This window comes from Salminus brasiliensis, chromosome 19, assembly GCF_030463535.1.
Source record: "Salminus brasiliensis chromosome 19, fSalBra1.hap2, whole genome shotgun sequence".
Lineage (NCBI taxonomy): Eukaryota > Metazoa > Chordata > Actinopteri > Characiformes > Bryconidae > Salminus > Salminus brasiliensis.
In genome coordinates this window covers 5,776,166-5,793,659 of record NC_132896.1, presented here as the reverse complement: position 1 = coordinate 5,793,659, position 17,494 = coordinate 5,776,166, and the positions used below count along the sequence as shown (strand labels likewise).

General features: G+C 45.7%; 1 protein-coding gene across 1 annotated transcript in view; it reads left to right on the top strand.

Annotated features, from left to right (window-relative positions):
* ccnd2a (cyclin D2, a) overlaps positions 1 to 17,494 on the top strand; it is a 228,032-nt gene that overhangs the window by 84,791 nt on the left and 125,747 nt on the right. The window contains exon 2 of the mRNA XM_072663097.1: positions 8,240 to 8,456. The gene's annotated coding sequence lies outside the window, so the exon portion shown is untranslated. The remainder of the gene's footprint in view (positions 1 to 8,239; positions 8,457 to 17,494) is intronic.

Genomic DNA, 17,494 nt, shown 5'->3' with positions numbered 1-17,494 from the left:
TGATGCAATTCATGGAGACCCAACCTCACAACTTACAGGAGTTAAAAGCTCTTCTGCTAACGTCTTGGTGCCAGATACCACAGGATGCCTTCGAAAGTCCTGTAGAGTCTGTTGTGGATCTGTTGTGGTGGCCCAAGAAGGACCTACTCAATATTAGGCGGGTGGTACTATTCATTATACACTAATGAATGCATTTCTGATGGTGGTGTAGCCTTCTATGTTTGACACATTATTTAGTACTAGGCTTCCCAAAAGCATCTTGGCACAAAGATGCTTCTTTAATGGCGGAGCAAGCATCCCCCCTGAATACTCTCTCTACCAGTTCAAAGTGGTTAACACTGAGATGCTTTTGGAAATGTAGTCAAAGTATTTCTTGCAACCTTACAGTCAAACCAAGAAAACTTAATCTGGTCTGTGCTTCTTCTTGTGGTTAAAATCTGCTTCTGCAATGTGAGTTAGTTTGTGTAGGCATGAGGTGTTCTTGCCTCTCTGTAGAACACAATGCTATGCTGATGTGTGCACCCACATTCATTTCCAGTGCACCCTCAGGGATTTTGCCTTGGACCTGGCCTTGCAGCAGTCTGATGTGTTTATGTGTGTGTTGCATTGGTAGGCTTATGTGTTGGACAATCTTATCCATGGGCAAGCTACATGTATCACTGGCGTAATTTGGTCAATAGAAAGTCTATACAGGAAGAAAGTCCTGTGTTCTGGACTAGTGCATTTTTTACCCAATTTCCCTTCCCAATTTTCCTCCTATCACGTGTAATGCTTCTAACACTGGGAATGTGAAGACCAACACATGCGCAACCAGCCACCGGCTCTCTTTAAACTGCCGCCAATGTAACGCCACCAGACAACCAACGCGCTCGCCCGTGCTGACCAGCATCACACTGAGGTGATGTGGGAAGAGAGAGAGCCATCCAGAACTACTCCAGAGTTTGTTTGGGACCAGGCTGAGGTCCACACCTGAATGTGATAACTGTATTCACACCTGCCCAAACTAATGACACCAAGGGTGAAAACAAACCAGAGGCAGATTTAACCGGACTAAAAAGTGCAGGTGTGAAAACGCCCTTAGACGTACGACGTTATCTGTTTTTTATTACTGTGCATCCATTAGTTAGTCATCATTTCATGCCTTTGCTGTTGTTTGTTTTGCTACCCTGTGTCGACCAGAAGAGGAGTGGTTCCTCTTTTGAGTCTTGGTTCCTCTCAAGGTTTCTTTTTCCTTCTCGGTCTGAGAGAGTTTTCTTGCCATTGGCATTTTTGCCACCATCACCATTGGCTTCCTTGCCACTGTCACCATTGGCTTCTTTGCCACCGTCGCCATTGGCTTCCTTGCCACTGTCGCCATTGGCTTCCCTGCCACCATCCCCATTGGCTTCCTTGCCACTGTCGTCATTGGCTACCTTGCCACTGTCGTCATTGGCTACCTTGCCACTGTCGTCATTGGCTACCTTGCCACCATCCCCATTGGTTTCCTTGCCACCATTGCCATTGGCTTCCTTGCCACCGTCGCCATTGACTTCCTTGCCACTGTCGCCATTGGCTTCCTTGCCACTGTCGCCATTGGCTTCCTTGCCACCATCCCCATTGGCATTCTTGCCACCATCCCCACTGGCTTCCTTGCCACCATCCCCATTGGCTACCTTGCCACCATCCCCATTGGTTTCCTTGCCACCGTTGCCATTGGCTTCCTTGCCACCGTTGCCATTGGCTTCTTTGCCACCATTGCCATTGGCTTCTTTGCCACCATTGCCATTGGCTTTCTTGCTACTGTCCCCTTCCTTGCCACCGTTGCCACTGACTTCCTTGCCACCATCGTCATTGGCTTTCTTGCCACCATTGCCATTTTCTTCCTTTCTACTGTCCCCTTCCTTACCACCGTCGCCATTGGCTTCCTTGCTACTGTCCCCTTCCTTACCACCGTCGCCATTGGCTTCCTTGCCACTGTTGCCATTGGCTTCCTTGCTACTGTCCCCTTCCTTGCCACCATCGCCATTGGCTTCCTTGCCACTGTCTCCATTGACTTCCTTGCTACTGTCCCCTTCCTTACCACCGTCGCCATTGGCTTCCTTGCCACTGTTGCCATTGGCTTCCTTGCTACTGTCTCCTTCCTTGCAACTGTCGCCATTGGCTTCCTTGCTACTGTCCCCTTCCTTGCCACTGTCTCCATTGACTTCCTTGCCATCATCACCATTGGCTTCCTTGCTACTGTCCCATTCCTTGCCACTGTCTGCATTAACTTCCTTGCCACCGTTGCCATTGGCTTCCTTGCCCCCATCGCCATTAACAGAATCTGTTGTTAAAAGCACTACATAAACAAGCATTAACCTATACTTGTACGTTTGGAAGTGCAGGTAAAACACAGAGGACACTGTTAGCAAAATCCCAGCTCCCAAAGAAAGGAGGCACTGTTGCCTATCATCTACAGTTGTGTTTCATATGGCCTACAGTTAGGAAGAGTGCTCTTGGACCCAGCCACAACAATGCAAGCAGAAAGAAAGAAACTAATAAATAAAGAACGAAGCAGGCTGAAGTAAATTGAGCCCTGAACTCCAGCCTGGATTCCAGCATTATGCGATTACAGTACACAGCGCTGCATCCGGACCAGTAAACGATGCCTGTCTCTGATTTAGAACAATCTCTTATTGACTGGAATACGCTGGCCTTGCGTTTTCTGTATTTAAGCAAGAATCCATGGCAGGGAGAAAGACACTAAATCACTGTAGTAAAGCTAGATCTTCTCCCACTTCTCCGTAGACAGTTCCAGTACTCAACTTCAACGACTGCGGATACATTGAAAAGGACAGTGTAGAGCTTGTAGAGGCAATGGCTAGATGATAAGAGAGTCATTGGTTGCAGATTTCACTGAAAGCATTTAACTGAGCAGTTCTGTCTTGGGTTTCATCCCCAGCACTTTATTCATATATCCGTTATATCCTTAATGTGGGCTAGATTGGCCTTTAGATTTGAAAAACAGCTCATCTAAAAGCCACTTTTTCTCCACTTCGAAATGTCAGTAGCACCGTCAGGATCCTCTCTGCCTCCTGACCGTCATTTTTGTCCCCTTCTTGTCTTTAGACAAGCTGGCACTAACATGTGGCCAAGTCATCCCGACATCCATTTTGCATGCTTATCAGACAGGAGTTATGAATATTCACAACTGTCTGCATAGCCAAGGCTGGACGGGGGCAAAGGTGGTAGGCGAAAGAGAGAGAGAGAGAGAGAGAGAGAGAGGATTAGCTTTATTTCAGTTAAGCAGAATCAGTCATGGAGATAGATAGACGAGCAGCAGAAGGGAATCGCCCGACCCGCTGTAAAAGAGAGTCTCTGGGCAGGTCTTCCCCTGCTGCATGCAGGCTCAGATTAGCCATGGTTTCAGTGGCTGAAGGACCCACACTGGCCCGGCCCGTAGCTGGTGCCACTGAACCCCAGGCCTGCCGAGGGGAGCGTCTCCAAGGACAGAAAAGGGTCGCCGCATGCCAGCTTTCAAAGTCTGTCTCTCCTTTCAACTTCGGAATAGTAAATCTTTCAGTTCTTGTGTCAGCAGTTCGCTCACCGCTTCAGTCATTTCTGCATTCTTTATGCCTGTCGCTTTTCTTCTCCTGCTATCTGGCGTCGACCAGAGGAACCAAGACTCCTGAGTCAAAGTCAGTCGGCAAGTCAGAAGCCAGAAAACTCCCTCAGATTCGAGAAGAAGAACCTCAGAGAGGAACCAAGACTACTGAGGCTTCTGGCTCGCTGACTGGGGGCTCAGACCCAGATCCCTGTAAATCTGCTTTTCGATAATGCTCATAAGCTACGGTGTGTAAATACACTTGACTTGACTGCTTTGACCTATATCTGAGATAGTTGCAGAATATCTCAGTTACTATTGACGGTTGTATTCTCGCATTCTAGTAGTCTTCTGATTGGCCAGTCATTGTTTTTTGTTAGGCTTCCATGGTAACCAGTTATTCAAATATGAAAATAGACTTTATCGACTTTCAGTTCGAGTGAATCATCTCTGCGGTTGCTAAGCAACGGCTTAGACAAACAAACAGACGGTCTAAATCAGGGATGTGCACAAACGTTTTGAGGGGCTGTTGCTCTAACCTGAAAGAAGGGCAACGCACCCCTTTAGGTTTTACCCCTGCAGGGTGTAAAATATGGTATGTAATACGACCCAACCATCCCATATTTCACAGTAGCTGTTAAAAGGGTTTTATTTGATCACCAGGCTTTGATTTCCAACAAACACTCTTTGAACTTCTTGCGGACACCTCTTCTAATGAACACTTTCTGCTACCTTAGCTTCCGTACATTGCTGACACACACACAGCTTGTCTAGTCCCTTTAGAATAGTACAGTCAATAGAATAGAAATCTCTGGAGAAGACAAAGATGAACCTGTTGGCACCATGCCAGCTAATGCCAGGCATGAGCTACAGCTGGGGGTGTTAAGGCCCCCAGAACTGAGCTGTGGAGCAGTGGAAGAACTGTGTTCTCTGGAATGATGGATGGTTGGTGCTCCAGACAATACTTTTGGGATGTGTTGGGGAGTTGGGGATGATGGGGTGGGGTGATGATCATCATCTAACATCCTGACCTCGCTAACGCTCTTGTCATTGAATGCAATCAAATCCACACATCAATGCTCCTCCAAAATCTAGTAGAAAGCCTTCTCCTCCTTGGCAATAGTCAGTTACTCCAAGAAATGCAGGATCAAGTATTTATATGCCATTTTTATGATTTTATATATATATTATATATTATATGTATGATTTTATACTTTGTATTTATCATTATTTGTAATATGTTAGTTGTAGGTTAGTTATTCGCTTACTTACAACCTCCTAAAAATGCTTCTGAGAAATAAGGCCTACTTCAAGTTAAATGAATTGTGTAGGAAGTGGTTGCTTGACTCATCGTAATGCCTCACCTGCTGGCCTGCTGGATGCTTAAATCTAGCTCTGCAAAGTTGCTCTGCCCTGCTCTGCATCCCTCAGCTCTGTCTGATTAGGTCTACTCCCTTTGCCCACTGTAAGAGCACACAAACGTACATTAAACCCATCACATTAAAACATGCATTAACCAATTCGGAAATTCCACCATGTAAGTCTCACTGCAGTGCTGAGAATGACCCACCACCCCAAATAATAGCTACCTGCTCCATGGTGGTCATTCCTGTGGGGTCTTGGCCATTGAAGAACAGGGTGAAGGGGCCTAAAAAGAAACAAACAGACTACAGTCTGGGATTACAGAACTGCACAGTGCTCCTATATGGGAAGTGGAGCTGATAATAATGAACAATGAGTGTAGAAACAAGGAGGTGGTATTAATGTTATGGCTGATCGGTGCATGCATGGAATTATGAAGGCATGTATGATGTCCATATGAAAGATTGCCATTCTTCGCTCACTCTGTTAGCTCTTTTCACTTCTGAATGCATTGGTTATTGTGAGAACTGGAGAGACACCATAAAGAGAAGCCTGTCTTAGTGACATTAATGCCTAAAAGGTTCTAGGAAGCCTTCCAGATTCCACCAAGTGCTTGTCATGACTATGAATGCTTTTGCTATTTAAAGCTTTGATGTTTAAGCTAAAAGATTCGAGCCCTCGATAATGGGGGCTAAGTCCTCCCGTCTCTTTGTTGAGTTGGAGTAACATTTCGTTTCGTTCATTCAGTTGCATCAGCTGAGGTCATGCAGCTCTGTGCTGCCTGTGAAGGCCTGATTGTTTGATGCGAGCGGCTCATTGATGGGGGAACTATTGGAATGCGTACCATGATACAATCAGGAAATAAGTGCTTATTGGAAGGGCTTTTCCGGGCTTTGGCCCACGTGGGCCTACAGCAAGTCAAAAGGAGCTAAGCTTATTTGCTTGGATGGCTTCTGGGGGAGCTCTTGTTGCCTCCCTGTCTTACTCTGTGGCCTGGTTGGGAGTCTCTGGCTTTCTCATGCTCTCTCCCAGCTGCCCCTGCACTCCTCTTCCCAGCCGTAACCCTATCCCCCAGTGCTCTTCACAACCAGATGGCCGGCAGGAGGACTCTGGTCCATGTGGTGGAACCGCTGGTGTTTTCTCCCGTGTGGGATTCTGTTGTGATGGATGGAGTCATTATATTTTGATCAGTTGAGGTGCTCAAGGTTGTGTTGGAGAGGACATCCATAATGACACAAGCCCTCACATCTGCCCTGGTTTTTAGAGGTAGCTTTTGACTGCGTTTGGGAAAAGCCTTTGAAGGCATTGTCTCAAAACTGTTACAGAAATCCTTCTCCAAGCTTCTGATGAGGAAGGCGAGGATGACGATGATAGAAAGAAAACTGTAGGAACATGAAGAAGATGAACAAGACTCAAAAGGAGCTGATAGTAACGACTGGGGTCAACAAAAGTTCCCTGATCATACAGAGTAATGATCAATGACATACACTATATGTCCAAATGTTTGTGGACACTAATGAATTCATTCGGCTACCTTAAGTTGCACTCATTGATGGCTCAGATGTGCAAATGCGAGTACACACACACAGCTTGTCTAGCCCCTGTAGAGAAATATTGGCAATAGAATAGGACCCTCTGGATCAGACAAACATGAACCTATTGGCACCATGCCTAATGCTAGAGGGGTATAAAGACCCACAGCATTGAGCTGTACAGCAGTTGAGGAACTGTGGTCTCTGGAATGATAGATGGTGATGCTCCATTCAGTACTTGAGTATTGGGATGAGTTGGGGAGTTGGGGATGATGAGGTGTTGTGGTGATCATCCAACATCCTGACCTCACTAACACTCTTGTAGCTAAATGCTATCAAATCCTCACAGCAATGCTAGTGAGGCAGTAGCAGGATAAACCCTTTTTAATACCCTGGATTTCAGAAGAAACAATAAATGAAGATGTGTCCCAATTCCTTTGGCCATATATTGTATGTTAAAGGCCTGATTAATCTTTTAGAAAAGAATTTGGTGGACAGGCAGGTCCAGAAGGCAGGCGGAACCAGAGTAGGAATACCTCATTGGGATCTTGTACTAGCATCATATCAGATAGCAGGAGCACGCTTGCTGTAGCATACTACGGAGCTTTTAGTCTGCTATGGTACATTGGATTACCCAGCAGGAAAACCTCAGGATATCAAGGCAATGACTCATAAGCAGGTCCCATTAGAGTTCTTCATCTCACATGAGTCAGGAACATTAGGGGCAGACCACAGTGCTTTGGTGCACTTGTGGTGCACTTCGGTGCTGGGAAGACAATGCTTAGCCCAAACAAGCCAGAAGTTAGGAAGCCATCTATGCTACACAGTCCAGAAGGCTTGGTCATTATTTGCAGTTTGCAAATAATGTAATAACTCACAGGTTCTGTGATTCTCTGCTGATTCCAACTAAACCACTTCACGTCATACATGAGTCACAAAGAGACGGTGTGTCGGACTTCCTGTTCTCAGATATCACTGAAGAAAGAGAACAATCAATTACGAGGATAGGAGTGGACAGGAGAAACAGACCAGGGGTGAATCACCACCCATGTTAACCTCTGGGCTTTATGCATATGAATGGAAGAGGGCTTTTATAACCCAGCCTTGTTCAGGCCTTTACTGCTGAGCTATAACCATCTTTCAGAACAGCAGAGAGGATTAGTCTCACCTAATGAACATGAATAAGAACACACACAGATGGTTGTCCTGTGGTCTAATTGGTCTAATGAGTGACCTGTTGTCAGATTCTGCCTTCGATTCATTGCTGTCTCTAGTATCCCGGGATGAAGGCTTTCTACTAGATTTTGGAGGAGCATTGCTGTGAGGATTTGACTACATTCAGCAACAATGCGCTAATGAGATCAGGATGTTTGATGATCACCACTGCACCTCATCCCCCTCAGAACCAACCATAATTCCAGAAAACATGGATGCACCGCTCTACAGCTCAATGCTGGGGGACATTATACCCCACTAGCCAAAGCTTGGTAATAGGCATGGTGCCAATAGGTTCATGTTTATTTATCTGCTGCAGAGAGTCCTATTCTATTGGCAGGGCCTCTCTACAGGGAGTTGAAAAGCTCTGTGTGTGTGTGTGTGTGTGTGTGTGTGTGTGTGTGCATCTGTGTTAGCCATGGGTGCAACCTAAAGTAGCTGAATGCCTTCATTCGAATGGGTATCCACAAACATTAGCAAACATATAGTGTATAATGAGTTAATGAGTTAATAATGAGTTGTCAATTAGAATATGATCCTAATGAAATATGTCCACATTTCCCCACAGGTTTGAAAATGGGATAAATTCCACCCTGACCCACATATTCCAGAGGAAGCAATGGGATTGAGGCTGAAGAAGCATTGGGATGGATAAAAAAAAAAAATTGAGCTTGAAGCAGTAAAAATGTTATCCATCCAAAAATGGAGGAACCCTACTGGATGCAGTAAAAACACCTGACAGGAGGCACAATGACTGTTGAAGCAGTAGAGACGCTGGGCTGAAGGTAGGAAAATATGTGTACTGGAGGCAGTAGAAACATTGGACTATTAGACGTAGGAACACTAGACTGGAGGCAGTCGAAACACTGGACTGTTGGAAGTAGGAACACTAGACTAGAGGCAGTAGAAACATTGGACTACTGGATGTAGGAACACTAGACTGGAGGCAGTAGAAACATTGGACTACTGGATGTAGGAACACTAGACTGGAGGCAGTAGAAACATTGGACTGGATGCTGAAGGAACAATGGGTTGTAGGCAGTACAAAACAAGGAACTGGAGGCAGTGGGAACAGTGAGTTATAGGCAGTAGGAACAGTGGGTTATAGGCAGTAGGTACATTAAGCTGGAGGCAGTAGGAACAGTGGGTTATAGGCAGTAGGAACATTGGGTTATAGGCAGTAGGTACATTAAGCTGGAGGCAGTAGGAACAGTGGGTAATAGGCAGTAAGAACATTGGGTTGTAGGCAGTAGGTACATTAAGCTGGAGGCAGTAGGAACATTGGGTTATAGGCAGTAGGAACATTGGGTTATAGGCAGTAGGTACATTAAGCTGGAGGCAGTAGGAACAGTGGGTAATAGGCAGTAAGAACATTGGGTTGTAGGCAGTAGGTACATTAAGCTGGAGGCAGTAGGAACATTGGGTTATAGGCAGTAGGAACATTGGGTTGTAGGCAGTAGGTACATTAAGCTGGAGGCAGTAGGAACATTGGGTTATAGGCAGTAGGAACATTGGGTTGTAGGCAGTAGGTACATTAAGCTGGAGGCAGTAGGAACAGTGGGTTATAGGCAGCAGAAACATTGGGTTGTAGGCAGTAGATACATTAAGCTGGATGCAGTAGGAACATGTTGTGTAGGCAGTGTTAGACTGGAGGCTGGAGGTACACTGGGCTGGTGGCAACATTGTGTTGTAGGCAGTAGGAACATTGGTCTGGAGCCTTTCGGCTGGAGGCAGCATGAACTTTGAGTTTTGGGGCAGAATGAGCTTGAAGAGTAGTCTACTGTTATTGACAGTTGCATTAATACAAGCAACACACTGTCCTGTTTACCACCTCAAACAGTCCTTATTGAATATGTGTTAAAGGGATTTTGTACACAAGGTAATCTAAACTTCATAAAAAAGGTTAAACATGTGCTGTATTTGTTCTGGCAGTGGAAGCTTCATCCACATTGATTAGCAAAAATTATGTAAATTATGTAATTATGTAATTAATTATTCGTCATCTAAATATGGCTACAGTTTATAATCTCTGTTTCAGTGACATCATGTCCACAGATCTTCATAATGGCTTTAGGAAAGGTGACCGTGTTAGGCCTGTTGTTTCACGCTTCCCCTCATGCCTGTGTGTGTCCATACTGTTCACCCCTATGGTGCTTGGGGGCTTGGCGCATTTTAGCTTGCTGAGGAAATGAGTTTTTCCATGGACATTTATCACCACCATCACCGGGAACTGCTGCAAAATTGGGAGGGAGGAAAAGTGGCTTGGCATGGGATCTGTCATCAGTGGCTCGATGTATATAAGACAGAAACATTCTCCCAGCAGCTCCGATCAGCACTGAAATTGGTGCCAACTCTTTCTGGTGGAGGAGGGAGTGATCAGACAGTTGCAAATTTTACCGCCCATGTTGCCTGGAACTATTATCCCAAATAGTGGATTCTGCTCATCTAAATCCTGCTGCGTTACACTGTTAGAGACCAAATGTATGTGTCTTGTGTAAGTCCTTGGCTTTTTTGGTTTCCATTTATTAACTAATCTCAAACTGTTTGTCTTGTGTCATTGCACTTCAAGACAATACCCTCAATTAAATGTAAAGGTCCTGATCCACATAATCAGGAAAACCCTAACCACTCCCCTGACAATTAGCCATTTTGATAATTAAGTGTGAACAACATCAGTGTTTCCAATGTGCGTATGTCCTGATGGTTCTCCAAAGGCCTACAGTAGATGACAAATGACATACAGGTGTGTAGAGAAATGCTAGAATGACCCTCAATGTCACAGTTCAGCGGCACCACAGTACACTCAGGAAGACCCTGTAGATACTTGTTCATCAATACTGTGAGGGTGAATGGGATAGGGAATAACAGCATGCAAGGCAGGATGTGACTGGTCACCATGTCATGTTGTCAGCAGAGTGGACACAGCTGAAAACTGTAAGGGTGTTTTGAGTTGAGGCCAGTTTCTGTATGTAGGACCAGGGTTGTAGTACATTCATCAAGTCCAAGGCAAGTCCAGTGAAGATTGAGTCAAGACTAGGTCTAAATATGGGAGTTGAATATGTGTAAGACCATGTCAAGACCAAAATTCAAGTCTAAGACCATGACCAGTGAAGATTAAGTCAAGACTGAGTCTAAATATGGGAGTTGAATATGTATAAGACCATGTCAAGACCAAAATTCAAGTCTAAGACCATGACTAGTGGAGATTGAGTCAAGGCTAAGTCTAAATACAGTTGAGTTCTTCCAGTCAAAACGTTGATCTTCTCAATTTGTCCACTCTGAAAGAAGGCCAGCCTGCTCTGAACTATAAAAATGTATGGCTCCAAACAAATAATGTCACTCATCCGACATCACTTCTGTGAGTGTATCCAGTTTTGGTTTAGCACAATTTATCATATTAAACATTTAAATAGAATTCATGAAGACACCCCTACCCTACATAAGACCTCAGAGTAGCCATGTTAGCCAAAACGATTTCAGTCAGAAAAACTGACCCTGGTTCAGTGATCCTATTTTAGACCACTTTATCAGCACTGACCCAGCTCATGTTTATTGTCAGTGAACCTGCAGGATGAAGGCATCTGAGGGACCACTGTAAGTCCCTTTGATTCCAAGTTTATAATAAAACCTGGCCTGGATCCACTGTTTCCTTTTAGTCATGGAGCATAAATGTTTTGTAGGCTGTGTGTACACATATAAGTCATTCCACTAAAACAGCATTCCTGTCCAGGCCGCAGGGGAAGAGTGACGAAAGTGGGCAGTGTGTTGTAGCTGCCCGGATAACACAGAGGTCAGTCGATTCGGTCAAGCAGGAGGCCTGAAATAGCTCCCTCTTCCCTCCGGACAAAGAAGAGGTCGCTAGGTGGGCCTGTTGTGGTGATTACCTGGTTCCAGAGGAAGGCCATTCTCTGCGTTGCTCTGGAAAAGCACTGCGTCCTGTTGGAGCGTTGTGATTAGCGCCAAACCCGTTCCTGTGTCAGAAGTCATGGCACGCAGGGGGATTCCAGAGGCGCCGTACAGAGCTATTCTGATCACCAGGGATAGGATACTTCTGACAAAGAGAAAGAGAGGCTGCATATTTACAGCAACCTCCAAGAAGTGCGCACCATCTTGGGAGGAGTGTTGTTATGGACTTGTTGTTAATAGACGGTTGCTTTGCAGGGTATCTGCAGGTGAGTCACCTTTCATACACATGAAGTAACGTAAACTGCAGTGGGCAATTACAGGCCGTAGGGAATCCCGTAGTGTCCGTAATGTCCAGTGTGTGGCGTTCATTTTGGACGATCCCTGTGCCAAATGCGTTGCCGCTGCCAGAACAAGCACAAGAGTTATCGCTTCAGAGCTCTGGCTTATCGTAGCCATCAGCTGCTCAACAAAAGCTGTAATTATCTCAGAAATAAGCCCCACTCCTTGATTGCAAGACAAATAATACATTTCAAAAGTTCCAGATTAATTCTGCCATATTGGCCGGCTGGCACTTGCAGAGAGAGGCCTGAGGGCTTGGGATTCTCTGAGGGGGGAATATCCTGCCCAGACGCTTTTGAAAAAGTGAAGGAACACGTTACATAATCAGTGACGTTTGAAACATGCTCCTTGTTGTTCTTTGTGAAGAAATGAAATCGAGGACCCTATAAAATTTTCCTCGCTCATGTGTTTGCATTTCGTATGACTCAGCACTGTTCATCCCGCGAGGTTTGCTTTATATAGGCCCAGACATTATTTTTGGCTTTTCATCTCCTCCTTGTACTCCTCCTCCCACGCTGGCTGGAACTGCACCAGGAAGGCCGAGGAAGCCTGGCACTCGCCTGCGAGCCTCAGCCAGGCCTGGGCAGCTGGGAGCTGGGGGAAGCTCCCTGCCGTTCTGGATCTCTTTGGCAGTCCCTCCCCTTCCCTCCCCTTCCCTCCCTGTGCTGCTTGCTTTCTGCCTTTAACTCTCAGCCAGCTTCACGGCACAATACAGAGGAGCCCTGTACTGCTGTACACCCACACACAGCCCCCACCACACACACACACACACACTCATAACAAAATGCACACGCTCACAAGCAGGCACTTTCAAATAAATGCAAATCAAAAGCCGGCTGGCGGAAGACTGCAGCAGCAGCAGCAGCATCAGCAGATGCTTCTCAGTTGCTCAGAATCCGAATTGGTTTCACCGGCCAAGTAAGATATCACTTACAAAGAATCCGACCTGGCAGTAGCTCACGTCAGTACAAACATAGTTACAAGTAAATGAATGGAATAAAGGGCTACAGAATGCAGGACATTTTTTTTACAAGATCAGAGGTTTGTATGCTGCTAAGTGACTCTCATTAGAGGTGCGAGCTATTATTCATTCTAGCTAGCTTGACCTGTGGCCACTCTTCAGTTATAGTAATGGAGCATTGCTGCGCTTGGACTCAGCCTTAGCCCATCCATCTCCACCAGCGGCGGAAGAAAGGGCACCCGCGCACATGGCAGCTGCAAATAAAGTCCTCCTCCAAACGGACTTCCACATCATTCCCCTTGTTCTTGTTTGCTCAGCTGGAACCTGTCGAGTTGGAAGGTTTTTTTTATAGACTCAGAAGCTCAAGTTCAGCACCTGCGACTGAGTCCACAAAGGTTTTGGCCTCGTCCAGGTAGCACCACCCAACCCACCTAGCCGTCCCCGAAACGGCTGGCTGGCGGGCTCCCATTGGCCGAGCCTGCCGTTCTCAGGAGCGAAAAGCTGTAAAAAAGGAATTCCTGCCTAATGGTCCTTGAAAGCTGTGATTCACCACTTATTATTGTTCAGACCTTGGCAGCTCTTTACGTTTTACCTTAGCTTTGTGTCTTTAAGAGAAACCCATCCATCAGTCTAAGTTTAGAAGTTTACACTTTGGTTCTTTACAGATCTTCTTAGTGCAGATGTCCCAAAAACTGAAAAAAACTGCAGTAACCAGTCGTTGTAATGAAGAAATTTCTTGAAGATTGCGACATTTGCAGAAATGTCTTGTTAGGACTTTTCTCAAGAACAAATTTAAGAAAATTCTTAGAAGAAATGGAAATGAGGCCCTTTGTCTTTATGGTCTGTATTTCACAGCAGTATACGCATATTCTCAGAGGTCTGAGACCAACACCTACAACGTTGGGCTAAAATATTTCTCTCTGGATCCTTGTCATCCCTGATGATGGAAAACCATGACAACCATCAGCTTCCGAAGGCCCACTGGCGTTGGGAAGGTCAGTGCCTCGCCATGAACGCCCCCTTCATTGAAGACTTGAAAGTAAACAGACTTGATTTGGGGAGCGTGTGGTTGAGGAGGGGTAGTTGCCGGTGACTCCAAGACTTGGACTGTGTTCTTGTAAATAATTGCGTTCATTGTTCCCCTGCCACTGTCAGTTATGCTCCCAAGCTGTTTGGTAGGCCCCTGTCTGTCTGCTGCACCCCACGCCATCGGTGGCAGCGCCGCGCCCCTGAGGGGACCCCGCTTGTGCCAGGGCTGAGATGCCAGCTTTGTGACCCTGGTGCCCGGAGAGAGACGAGCGTCTGTGTACGTCTGTCTGTTTCTGTGCTCCGCTAAATTAAGACCGGTTCAGAGAGCACATTCCTGTCTCATCTGCTGACGGCACTTTCGGGTTAAAAGTGCTAAAGTGATGGTTTGGCCAAAAATTACACATCAAATTTATGCAATTTTCCCCCTTTCCCCAAACGCAGTCCATGAGCCAAGGCATGTTTGCTGTCAGATATTAGCTTTTATAGATTTGCACTGAAGCTAGTAAGTAATGGAAGCTTTGGTTGAATCATTGCTTAAAGATCAGTTTATGAGTCTCAGTCCTAAGTATTTTGATTGCAGCATGTTGGTCCATTATGTACGTTATGTTGTTGACTGTAGTTCAGTGGGTTCTACATAGGTTCTAATGCTTTCTATGCTAGTGTGATTGTTTATCTGAGCTGTGTTGAGGGCAACTCTCAAGCACAGGGACCCCACTGGACCAGTGGGGCCAGTGCCCAGGGGCCTCCGACAACAAGACCATGGACAAGTCAAGAATTGGGCACGACCACTGCAGATTACTAAATAAACTAAATATTTAATAATCATATAAAATAGCCAATAATAAACAAATAACCCTAAATATGTAATGGCCCAACATTTAAATCTGTTTGTAGGTTCCTCAGCCCAAACCCTGTGAACAGAAGCCCTTCAGCCGTCCACAAATAACCACACACATATAGAACAGAAGGTCCAACCTTGATTCATTCTTGGTTGAGCATCTGATGAAATGACACTTGCTGAAATTACAGCCTTGTCATCCGCCCACCGGACAGGCTTCTGTACCCTAGGCCACCAAAACACACTCCCATCAGTATTTGTGAACAATATGAAAATTCCACATGTGCAAAAACCAGGAGAGCCTGTAGAACATTATTGGAGAACTTCCTTTTCCAGCCAGAACACATGGAATGATTTCATTGTAGATCAGGCAATTTTTTTTTTGTTCTTTGTTAAAGCGCCTGCTGGAGGGCCTCTTGGACAGCCGCTCTGATGTGGAATGTAACCTAAGAGGCATTCAGGGGGAGAGAGAGAAAGAGGGGGTGAGAGAGAGTGAGAGAGAGACAGAGAGAGAGAGAGAGGTGGAAAGAGATGGAGGAAAAAAACAGGAAGTCCTCCAAGGGGGATCCTCTCTCTGGTTTTCTCCTCTTCTGTCTCTAATCTTGTCCAGAAGCTTCTTTCTGCATTATGGTTGCGGTAGAGTCGCTGTGTGCCAAGCGAGCGTGGGAACTGACCGGGGCCTTTTCCAGAGCAGCCTCGTCTGCAGCCTGTAATGATGGAACCTCAATGACATCATCATGGCTGTTACGGAGCTGAACTCTGGTAACTGCGTCGTGCGCCTCGTCCAAATACCGGTGGCTCCGTGGAACACACACGCAGAGCCCCGCAATGGAAGTCAGATGCTCTGGGTTTTCTTTCCTTCTTTCGTCCTACACCCCCCCCCCCCCCCCCCCCTTTTCTTCTAAGCGGGTTTTAGAGAAGGCAGGCTGAGGGGCCTCTAGAAGGGCCTGCCTCGACTGTAAATGTCAGAAAACGAATGCAGGCCTTCGTAACAAAGTGGAATCTGATATAATTCACCCCAGGCTAGTGCGTTTGATCTGCACCTACTTCAGTATGCTTGTCAGGGTCTTGAAAGTAAATGGCACGGCTCATGCGCCGCAGAGCTGGAGTTCAGATTCTGACATCATGCATGCTGAAAAGCTCTTTCATGTGTGTGCTGACATTTCGAGAATTGCGCAGAGGGGCATTAGTGATGTTGTCTTTAGTGCATCCTGTATAAATGCAAACAACTTTGACTTCGCTTGAGGGGGTCTTGTAATGTAAAACAACTTTCGGTGGGTTTGCACTTCACAGTCACAGTCTTATTGTACAAATCCTAGTGGCAGAAATGAGCATGTTCCCTAAATGCAGAGAGCTCATGTGTGACCACTTTAGCTTGCAAGTGATTAAATCGAGCCCACCCAGAGTTACACCTTTTGAATAGACGGCACCAGCTCGCAACCGATTACTGTCGGACTGGTACGGTATGTTGCTGTGGAGCTTCCATGATGCTGGCCCTCCACTGCTAGAGATGCATCCTTCAGAAATGTCACACCTATAGAGGGCAGAGCTTTCCGTTTTGGTCAGAACCCAAATAGAGCCTGGGAACACAAGTCTGGCCCAACCAACAAGACCACATTGTGGATATGAATCCAGCTGTAGCTTAGAAAATTCTGGCCAAATCCAATTGGAACCTGATCATCACCACCTTCTCATTCATAAAAATAGAACTAGGAACCATTGAATACCCTTACACCTTTCAAACATGTCCATATATTTGTATGTTTCCCACAAATAAAGTTTAGATACACACTTTTATAACAATTTCTCACACTTTACACTCATACATCTCTTAATTGTAGATCCAAAAGTAGTTCATCTGTGGCTTCGCCCACATTTTTAAGAGTGCATGGTATCTGTATTGAATGTGTCCCTATTAGAGATCCTATAATAAAAATGGTCTGTAATTAAAAAGTTCCACCTCACAGTTTAAAGCCCCTGGGAACCACATGACCACCAATGCAAATGTGCAAGGTCTGTCTCATGAAGATCTTCTCAAAGTCTAATAAATGTCTATTGTATTTCACCAGTATTGCTTTCCTCTCAATGTGGAATGGGCAGCCCTAAAAGTGGTCATGCTTCTGTCAGCAGAACCCGGACCATCCACAGGGCTAACATGGCTCTGGAGTCTGAGCAAGCTGGCAAGCTTTAGCTAAAGACTGGCGAGTAACCAGCCTGTATATTGACGCAAGCTTGAGCCGTGTGCCCTGTCATCACCTCCCATCTCCCTCCACTTTAGGGTACACATGGGTGGCGGGTCGTGGATGTCCCCGGCTACGGTGCTGTATTGGGGCCGACCGTCCATCCCGGCACCCGGACGCTAATTTTCGGAAGAGACGACGGGGCAGCCACTGCCCAAGCTTGTGTGTGTATATAACTTCAGTATAGCCTAAAGATCTGTGAAAGCACAACCGCAGTTCAATGTAAAACAACCAACAACAAAAACTAATGTTGCTTCCAAATGCATGACGGGCAAAACAGAAAGCCTGGTCAGTTGTAAGGCTGTATTTGAGCCCATTTTAAATTTTGTACCAGTCTTTCCTAAAATGTTGTCCATTTGTACATTTACTAGAAATGAAATGAATGGTATGATATGACCCACTCTCAATAAAGTTTACACATTTTTTAAATGCAATGAATTGGATTTCGTTCTGACGGCTGTAGTGAATCAGCTGAAATGTGGCTGACCTATTCAAAAAGCTGATTATCTG